This window comes from Physeter macrocephalus, unplaced genomic scaffold (genome assembly GCF_002837175.3).
Source record: "Physeter macrocephalus isolate SW-GA unplaced genomic scaffold, ASM283717v5 random_702, whole genome shotgun sequence".
Classification (NCBI taxonomy): Eukaryota; Metazoa; Chordata; class Mammalia; order Artiodactyla; family Physeteridae; genus Physeter; species Physeter macrocephalus.
Window position 1 is genome coordinate 30,702 of NW_021146012.1, and position 9,976 is coordinate 40,677.

The 9,976-nt window shown below is 52.0% G+C and overlaps 1 long non-coding RNA gene across 2 annotated transcripts; it reads left to right on the forward strand.

Annotated features, from left to right (window-relative positions):
* The first annotated feature begins 159 nt into the window (after positions 1-159).
* On the forward strand, positions 160-9,960 carry LOC129391908 (uncharacterized). 2 transcript variants are annotated; one of them, XR_008616769.1, is made up of 3 exons: positions 160-538; positions 6,647-6,757; positions 7,011-9,960. It is a non-coding gene; the product is annotated as an uncharacterized lncRNA (long non-coding RNA). The 2 variants fall into 2 exon arrangements; XR_008616768.1 differs by having other exon boundaries at positions 163-538; positions 8,187-9,960.
* Positions 9,961-9,976: the final 16 nt, after the last annotated feature.

Here is a 9,976-nt window from a genome sequence, read left to right on the forward strand (position 1 = left end):
GAGGCCCCGGCCCCGCCCTAGCCCCGCCCCTAGAGCTGTGAGGTCCCGCCGCCGGCCCGTTGCCGAAGCCGCGGCCCCGCCCCTCGGTCAGCGCGGCCCCGCCCCACCGGGTTGCTAGGGGAAGTGACGTCACAGCGCGATGGCGGTGGCTCCTTCCGGCACCTGAAGGGGGTTTAGGCCCGGGAGATCCGAGTCCATCCGCGGCGGGGAGAGGGCAAGCGGGGTGGGCAGGGGCCGGAGCAGGGGCGGGGGCGCTCGGACTGCCCCATCCGTCCCGTATTGAGGCGTTGGAAGCGGCGGGGCGGCCGGAAAGCGATGGTGAAAGCGGGGCCGTGAGGGGGGCGGAGCCGGCAGCCGGACCCGCAGTAGCGGCAGCAGCGGCACCGCCTCCCCGAGCTCAGACCCAGGAAGCGGCCGGGAGGGCAGGAGTGAACCGGTCGCGCCGCCGCCACCGCCACCGCCATGGAGCTCAGAGTGGGGAACAGATACCGGCTGGGCCGGAAGATCGGCAGCGGCTCCTTCGGAGACATCTATCTCGGTGAGGCGCCCTTCCCCGCGGATGGGCAGCCCCAAACCGGCGTCCTCCGGCCCCGGTTCCGCTCCGGCCCCCTCCCCGGCGACCCCGCCCCCGGCGGCCCCAACCCCAGCCCCCGCCCCGGGCATCCCCTCCGGGCCGCGGCGGTAAGCCGCGTCCGCGTCGGTTCGGGCCTCCCAGTTCCCCAGGCAGGAACTTGCGGCCTTTCCGACCCGCGTCCTCGAGGGCACCTGACCAACGTGCGCTCGCGGCCTTTGGGGAGCGGCCGGGAGCCTCGGTTAGGCCCTCGCTACCCGCTCGGCCCGCCCGCCTTGTGTCCGCTCCCGGTGTACCTCCATGCAGACAAAGGGCCGTCGGCGAGTGCGGCCCCCGCGTCCTGCGCGCGTGCGGTGGGCACGAGTAGAGTCCGGGGCTGGCCGAGGCTTCTTCGGCGCTCCTCGCGACGATGCAGCCCCGGCTGACCAGCCCCTCTGGCCCGGGGTCTGGGCCGTGGACCGCAGGTAGCGCGCAGGGTCGCCTGGGGGCCAGTAGAGTGGTCGTTGAGAACATGTTGCGCATCCAAGTTCTGTACTAAGTACCTCGGCTTGAACGAGAATGACATTCAGGTGATTCGGGACAAAGTCAGCGCTAGGGTGTTGGGAGAATTAGAGGCAAATAAAGTGGCAAAGCTCTGCTCATGAGCTTGTCCTTTTGCTATGAAAATTCTCCAGGTAGACTGGAAAAAAATGGGATTAGAATGTTCTGGATTGTTTCAGATTTACATTGAAAGAATGCACACATGCACGTGTGTGATAAAAGGTTGGCTTGAGTCTTAAAGTTGGAAGTTTTAAAAATACAAGCGTTTCTCAGAGAAATTGTGTGTAAGTTACTCCTACCCCCGCATTTGGGGACATCCAGCCTGACCCGCGATGCATGTGCAGAGGGACTGTCATTGTGCAAGTTTGGGGGTGAACATGCTCTGCTTGCGCAGCCCGCTGTGGTGTTTCTGTTTGGCTGGTGTACTTGTCAGGGAGGGTCAGGAATAGATTTGTATGTCAGTAATGCTTCTGGTTATGCCTTTCAGATGGTCCCAAGTGTGTGTGCTCACCGGCCCATCCTTGCCTCTTGTTACCTGGAGAGGATGCACGACCTCCTGGGCTAACAGCGTAAGGGGATTCCACACTTAGGGTAGTTCATAACTGCTTTTGGTACCCTTACCCTACAGTGTAATCCTGTCACATCAGTATGTGCTTTACTGCCCTGCTGAGTAAAACACACTTTAGAGATACTTGCATTTTACTATTTAAATATTTATGTCCAGTAGTCAGCAGTTGCCTTCTCAGCAGTGTTTTGGGAGGCGAAGTGCTGGGTAAATGCAAGCTGTTTGCCTTATTTATAGAACAATAGATTTTGGCAAAAGTTTTAACTTAAGGTCTAGGAGCTGTACTGAAAAACCAATCTATTAGCCACCCTTACACAGAAATGAAAAAGTAGATATTTTGAACCTTTTTGTTCTCTGGTCTGAAACCTTGCCAGACAGTTTTCTGCTTTCTGAAGCTGCGTTCAGACAATCAAATCGTGGAACGTTGTCACCAAGTCATTCACAAAGAAGTTGAGAGTTTTGTGGGAGACCCTGAAAGCTTATTCACAACTGTGTCCTTTGGGCCTCACCTTGTGCTGGGCATACCAGTGGTGCTTGATCCAGCCAGACACCGGCTGACCGGTCCCAGAGAGGTCTGTCCTCAGTTTCCTCCTTCATGTTTATCCTGAAATGGATAGACTGTGGCTCTCGTGCCCTAGTTATGAGTACCCACATGGCCCACCCACTAGAGTACACTTAGAGTTACTTGTGTGGGGTTGGGTACAACCGATTTGGTGTTGACTCTGGGCCCATGTGGTGGTCCCTTCAGGCTACATGCTACCCCACTGAGGAAATGTGAAGTCTTGTTAGATTGAGATGTGACTGGAAAGGTGGGTCAGAGGAAGCTCACTATATACTGAATTTAAGGGTCACAGATGACCGATCCAAAGACCATGGGATGGATTGAGTCTTCTGTACCATGTTTTTTTTCTACATTAGGCAACTAGTCATTAGTTGAGGAATTGGGTCCTCATCTTAAAAATCGTTACGTTCTACGTATTCTAGTGTGACAGCAGTTAAAGTCGTTCCTACTACTGTCATTTTGCTATAGGTCAGAACGCTCTTAACTCCTCCTTCTTCACCTTGGTTTAAATGTGGGGTTTGGGGTCTTGGATTTCCACCTGGGACTTTCTAGTGCTTTCAGACGTTCGAAGCCGGGGGGAAGAGAGAGCTGTCCTTCAGCTTGCCGAGTACCTTATGGACCAAGAAGGCCCAGTGCTATCCTCCCTTTCCAGCAGCCTGCTGTGCTGACATGAGCTCGTGGCAGTATGCCCTGCAGGTTATTCCAGTCCTTCCCAAACAGCGTGAGCCCCCTGTTCTCATGGAGTTCTGTTCTTGTCCCATGTCTGTCTTCTATAGGTGGTGGCAGTACCTCGGACCCTCCTCCCTGCCCCCCATTCATGATTGGTAGAATGGAGGTTTTCTTCCTGCCAGCTGTTGGCATTTTTACTTGATCCTGTTGCTCTGTCAGTTTATCAGAGGGCGGCCTCATCTGTCCAGCTGTTACCCAGGTGGACTGTGTGGTTTGGCTTCATCACATACCCAAATGCTTTTGGGGAGTTAAAGCTTAGTAACCTCTTCATATTTTTGATTTTCATGTTTTTCCCCTTCGCTGACTTTCATTTCTTTTCAGTGGCACCTAGCAGGGTGTCTGGCACACAGTAGGGGTTCCAAAATGGTGGCTGGCTGGCTAGGAGAGGAAAGCAGTTGCCTGTACGCAGCTTTCGTAGTCACGTGCCTGTGTCCTTTAGGGTGATGGCTTGAGTGTTTCTAGATACCGCATCAGCTGCCTTGTCAGTGATTGCCCTGCGAGAGTGCCCTTTGCCCTGCTGTTCAGAGGCCTCTCCCTATTTCTTTGTTGATAAGACAGTCATCAATGGGAGTTACCTTTTTGTCCCAGGACAGGGTCAATCTTGGGGTTAAGTTCATTTATCATCTGCCTTTGCTCAACTTGAGGGGCATAATTTTGTTTTCCTAGGACCAGCATTAATCTGTGTCTAAACATAGACTAACATCTTCATCTAGTGAGGGGGAACTCCTGTCTGGCACTGGAGCTGCACAAAAGAGCTGAGGTTGTTGGGTGATAAAAGACCTCACTATAAACAGACACTGAGTAAACATGATGTGCCACTTGGTTTTGACTTGCTCTGAATCTGGAACCCAGAGCTCAATAGTATCTTTCAGATTTTTGTTCCCCATCTAGAAGTACTTCTAAAAGTTACCTGTTGTGAAGGACCAGGTTTTGTAATTTCCATTCTGTGGCAGATCAGCACTTTTGTAAAATAGGATTAAAATGTTGCAGCAATGTCATGTTGCTATCAGAGCTCCTGGGTGCTTCCTCGCTGTCCTGTATTTGTCCCCTTGTGGACTGGTGGCAGTTTGAGGACAAGACTTGGAGCAGCACTGCCAGTTGAGCACAGGGCCTGCTGTCAGCCAGGGGAGGTGAGACAGGACTGCAGGGCTACAGTGGTGGACCACCTCAGTTTTGCTCAGTGGTCTCTTATGTTTGGTTCCCATGGAAACCCCAGAACTTGAAGCGCTGCTGCTTCATCCAGTGGTGAAGACCTCTCAGATGCGGCAGCCTGCGTGTGTGCTGCCCTCAAGTCTGTTTGGCAGAGAACCCAGCCTCTCCTCTTTGAGTCATCAGACTCAGGGCAACCTTCGCAACTGTGATGCTGTAGAGGGTTGGTTCTGTTTCCAGGTGTGATCCTGGGGGAGGTGGGCTCTGTTTCCAGGTGTGATCCTGGGGGAGGTTGGCTCTGTTGCTGGTGTGATCTTAGGAGAAGTGGTCTGTGTTTCCAGGTGTGATCTTAGGGGAAGTTGGCTCTGTTGCTGGTGTCATCCTGGGGGAAGTGGGCTCTGTTGCTGGTGTGATCTTAGGGAAGGTTGGCTCTGTTGCTGGTGTGATCCTGGGGGAGGCTGGAATTCATATTGTGTTCCAGAGTTGCCTGTGGTCATTTGTCCCCAAGACTGTCAGTATTGGCAGGGTGACTCAGATGTTAGCTTTACCAGCCACAGTACAGTGCAACCAGAAGTCTTCTCAGCCTTCTTGAAGGTGCTAGTTCAGTAGGTAGCCTGTGTGGGCCCAGGCTGTGTTGTCACTGAGAACCTGCCTCCTGGCAAAGGTGACAGGGCTGACATAGTTGGAGGAGCAAGAGTGCTATCATCAGAGGCTTCTCTGCTCCTGCTTTGGGGTGGGGGGTTTGCTGATGTAACTAGTGAGTCATCCGTTCCTCATGGACTGGTGAGTTCAGTTCAGAGTGCCAGGTCCTCACAGGAACTCAGAGTTCAGTTTTCGTTTGCACAGTACGTTTTACAATGAAGTAATTTCTCTTGTAGCTAGATAGATTATCAGAGCCTCAAGGAGGAAGAACAAAATGTATTACCTGTTTTTCTTCTGAGTGCCCAGGAGTCTTTGTGGAATGGTAAATGGAGTTCTTAAATTTAGAATGGTCACTGGCAGTGATCAGATGGTGGTTATTCCCATGGAACCCCAGCATTGGTGACCGGTTTTGGATCCAGGCCCCCTAGAAGCAGCCGCATCTCAAGCAGCTGTCTGAGCAGACTAGAGGAGAAAGTTTCTCTGTCCTTGGGCAGTTACTGGGTTCATGAATATCAGCAGACAGCTCTCCTGCAGGTCATGATTGTTCTAATGCTTGCTGACCTTACTCTGCCGTTTATCCGGGAGTCTTAACGTTCTCTGTAACCAGTAACCCATTCATCCCACAACTCCCTCATGAAACAGACTGCTGGTCTCCCTGCTGAACTCAAATGGTGAGGGAAACTGAGTCGCCAGGGACTGGCAACATTGCTTTGCCCAGCAGGATGGGTCTGGGTTCTGTCTAGGCTGCTGGAGCCAGTGTTAATCCCTTCACGAATAACCATACTACTGGGAAGGATTAAAGTGCTTTATACTTAGAAGGAACTGGTGAGGAAAGCAGGGGGAGGGCTAGGTATGTGTTTTCTAAAGACTGCTTTTCCCATTATCTCCAGTGAATGCTCCTTGAGGGGGGGCTTGTAGCATAGCTTTGGGTCAGATTGGAACTCAGGAGCATTCCTGTGTGAAGCCTGGAGGGGTAGTGGTTGTCACATTTGCAGGTCCATATTGTAGTAAAGAAGAGAACGGCATCTTGAGGTTAAAACTCGAATCTTTAATCACGATCTGGTAACCAGGAGGTGTGAGCAGATGTATTGCCGGTTTTAGCACAAAACTAGCAAAAGGTGAGTGACAAGTACACGTTGCATAGATGTGATTAAGGCTTTGAAAACAGAGCCCAGTCCTGTTCCAGTGTCCATAGGAGACGCACAGTATGTCCTGGTCCCTGGGAGGGGAGAGGTGTTCTGGGCCTCCCTGGGCCTGGCCTGTGATGGCTGAGTGATGGCTCCTGCCGTGTCGTGGGAACTGAGTCCCCTTGAGAAGCGCCCTGCTGTATGCGGCTTGGTACCTGGGCCATGTGGACTGGGATGGGCTGAGGCCATGTGGGAGTTCAGTGGAAACCCAGCCACCCCTCTGGAGAGGCTCGCACACACCCGAGACCTGTCAAGGCAGCATGGAGAAATGGAGCCCACACGGAATGGTTGCCCCGGGCCTCCCCACGGTCTGACTTTGGGTGGGTGAATACAGGGCTGACCAACAGGCTGGATGAGAAGGTTCAGACCAGATGGGGGTCCTATGGCGGGAACTGCATACCCTGTCTCTCGGTCCCCTGGTGATCAGAGTAGAGCTATATGGAAGTGGGTGATGTAATACCAAATAAGACTTTTCTATACGTATCAAATATTCCTGTTTTAAAAAGTGAAAATAAAGATATTTTCCCACAGGGGTTTATCTACCACTGACACCATCTTGTAGTAGACAGTGGAGTGCATCCATCACCTGGTCCTCCTTGGAAGATTCAGACAGCACTCATTGTTTCTCCAGCATGTTTTAACTTTGGGTGAGGTGGTAGACACCAGACGATTAACGTTTGTGATTTTCTTTCTTTGCCAAGGTACGGACATTGCTGCAGGAGAAGAAGTTGCCATCAAGCTTGAATGTGTCAAAACCAAACACCCTCAGCTCCACATTGAGAGCAAAATCTACAAAATGATGCAGGGAGGAGGTATGGTCTTTACCTGTTAAGAAAACCAAGGTGGTGTTTGATGAGGGAGAATGCAGATGTCATGAATCACAGTCTGGTTAATTAGGAAAAGGGGCAGAAGCGTTCATACCCTTGACCCCATCCTGTGGCTTCCTTCAGATACTGTCTGAGAGGCCTGTAGAGGGCCTCACTCGACAAAAAGAAACATCATTTTATGCTTTTTGCCTAAACCCTTCCTTAGTTTCATATTACATACTGGTGTCTTTGAATGCAGACTTGTGTGAACGCTGACCTGGAGCTTGCTGCCGGTCCTCCTGTGCCGCCTTGGTCATGCCCGCAGCTTTGGGATGGTCCCTGCAGACTCTCCTGAGTGAGACCCCTTCTAGCTCAGTTACTGTCCCCATTCTGTGAAACCTCCCCTTGGGCCTGAGGGTACCTGATATCAGAGTGCCCATCCTGATTTCAGAGTCTACCTTTTAGAATTCTCTGGACTTTGAGATTGTTTGGCTAATGAAGCAGGAGGGGGTTTTATTGGGGGTCTCAGAGTCCTGAAGACACTGCAGCATTTTGAAGGCTGTGCCTGTGCTGCTCCCCAAGGAGCTCAGGAAGCCCAGGCACAGCCCTGAATGTCCTGAGCTTTCTCTGGGGACAGGGCTTCGTGTGTGAAGAATAGCTGTGTTATTTCCTTTTGGATACCCTGGGAAGCAGAAGCCCCCATGATACTTTCATAGTTGCGGGGGTGGGGTGGGGAAGGCTCTTGGCACCTTGCCAAAAGAAAGCTTATCTTCAGAGTCTGTGTTGGTCCTTTGGTCAGGTGGAAAGGGAGGACTGGTGATGTGACTTCTTGACATCTTTGCTTCACAAAGCAGTTTAATCTGTCCTACTTACTACCAGAAAACAGCATATCTCAGTTGACACAGCACAGGGTGTCTCTTTAGCAGCAGATATATCTTAAAGCAACACAAACAGTCCTATAAGATGACTGCAGAAGGGGGTGTCCAGTGCCGCTTGTCTCGGGCATTATGGGACCAGAGGAGGCTGTGGGTTCTCAGATGGCACATAGGGAGGAAACTCCCTGGCCCCTCCTGTGCCCAAGGAGACGTTGGCAGAGGACCCTGCCAGTGTGTCTGTCCTCTGGCGGCCCTCAGCAGGCTTCTCAGGCATCAGGGATGGTCTACACAGCTTTTAAGGTGGTGATGAGTAGGAAGAGGTGACTTGGTTTGTGGCCTTCGTGGTGGGAGGAGCTTGGTGCTGGGGGTTGGATGAAACCTTCTGACTGAAAAGCTTGTGTGTTTGAGGAGCAGCATCTCTGAGAACTCGAAAGCTGGGCCCCCAGGGATGGAGGGAAGAAGAGCTGACACCCAGGGAGGAGCTAGTGTAGTAGATTGAGACTCAACAGAGGGGGACTTCCCTGGTGGCTCAGTGATTAAGAATCTGCCTGCCAAAGCAGGGGACACGGGTTCGAGCCCTGGTCCGGGAAGATCCCACATGCCACGGAGCAACTAAGCCTGAGCACCACAACTACTGAGCCTGCGCTCTAGAGCCCGCGAGCTACAACTGCTGAGCCCGTGTGCCACAACTACTGAAGCCCGCGTGCCTAGAGCCCGTGCTCTGCAACAAGAGAAGCCACTGCAACGAGAAGCCCAAGCACTGCAACGAAGAGTAGTAGCCCCTGCTCGCCGCAACTAGAGAAAGCCCGCACGCAGCAACGAAGACCCAGCGCAGCCAAAAAGAAATAAATGAATGAATAACTTTTTTAAACGACTCAACGGCGGGAATTCCCTGACAGTCCAGTGGTTAGGACTCTGTGCTTTCACTACCAGGGGCGTGGGTTCAGTCCCTGGTCAGGGAACTAAGATCCTGCAAGCCCTGTGGCGCAGCCAAAAAAAAAAAAAAAAAAAAAGACTCAACAGAAAGGAGTTTATTTGTTTTAGAGCAAGGTCTCTCCTCAGAAGCATAGCCGTTTGTTGTGGAAGCTGTCTTCTGCATGGAGGACAGGGAGCAGCATCCTAGGTGCCAGTACCCCCCCCCCCCACCAACCTCCAAGTTAGGATGATCAGAAATGTCTCCAGATGCTGCTAAATGCCCCTGGGTGCACTGTTGCTTCCTGTTTTGACCCCCTGCTTTAGGATGTAAAGGATCACTTGTTCTCCTGGTCTTCCCATGCCCCTTCTCTAGGATCCTGGAAACCCACTGGGAATAGATCCAGAAATAGATCTTCTCCTGTCTGGCCCTTCCCCACACATAGGTCAGGTTTTACTCCTGTTTCAGATACACACTTGGTGAATACTGTCAGGATGTAAATTTCTGTTTTAGAAAACAGATTCTGTCCAGGAGAGCAGAGAGCACCATCTTGCTACTGTTCTGTGAGCTTGTCCTAGCCAAGATAAAGCTGGGATGGCAGAGGAGATAGAGGTCGGCTCTGCCCAGAAACGTCACAGCTCTGCTGTTGACCAGCCTTCTGCATCCATCTCATGTGGGTGCATCTCTGATCGTGGCTCTTTTTATGTTAAGTTCTGGGCTTCGTTGCAGATGGTTGATATTGACGGCATCGTAGGAGAAAGCTCGAAGCCCAGGGCCTGCCTTGCCCTCTCTAGCTCGTAGTACAGGGTTGCCCGGGATGCTGCCTCATGAGGGTGGCCTTGCAGTGCTTGGCTAGAGACAGCTGCTGTGCTGGGTCACTCAGGTCCCCTAGGGGAAGGGTTAGCATTAAAAACAAAAACATGTTTTGGGGGTGGATGAAATGGGTAAAGGGGTTCGGTTGTATGGTGACATTTGATAACCAGACTTATTGTGATGATCACCTTTTATTAGTGAATACAAAGATTGAATTGTGTTGTACACTTGAAACTAATATGTTATATACCAATTTTACCTGAATAAAAACAAAAACAAACACACGCTAGTGTCAGGTATTGTTAAGAGCGTTTTTAAACACGCGGGCACGTTCTCCGCCACACAGTCGTGTGCAGTAGGTATCATCAGCCTCTTGTAACAAATGAGGAAACTGAGGCTGTGTCCAAAGGACACAGATTTGAACTTGAGCATTGTAGGTCCCAGGCCACTCCTGCACAGCGGCCCTCCATGGTGGTCAGCGATCAAGAACGTGCCCCAGGGCTTCCCTGGTGGAGCAGTGGTTAAGAATCCACCTGCCAGTGCAGGGGACACAGGTTCGAGCCCTGGTCCGGGAAGATCCCACGTGCCGCGGAACAACTAAGCCCGTGCGCCACAAATACTGAG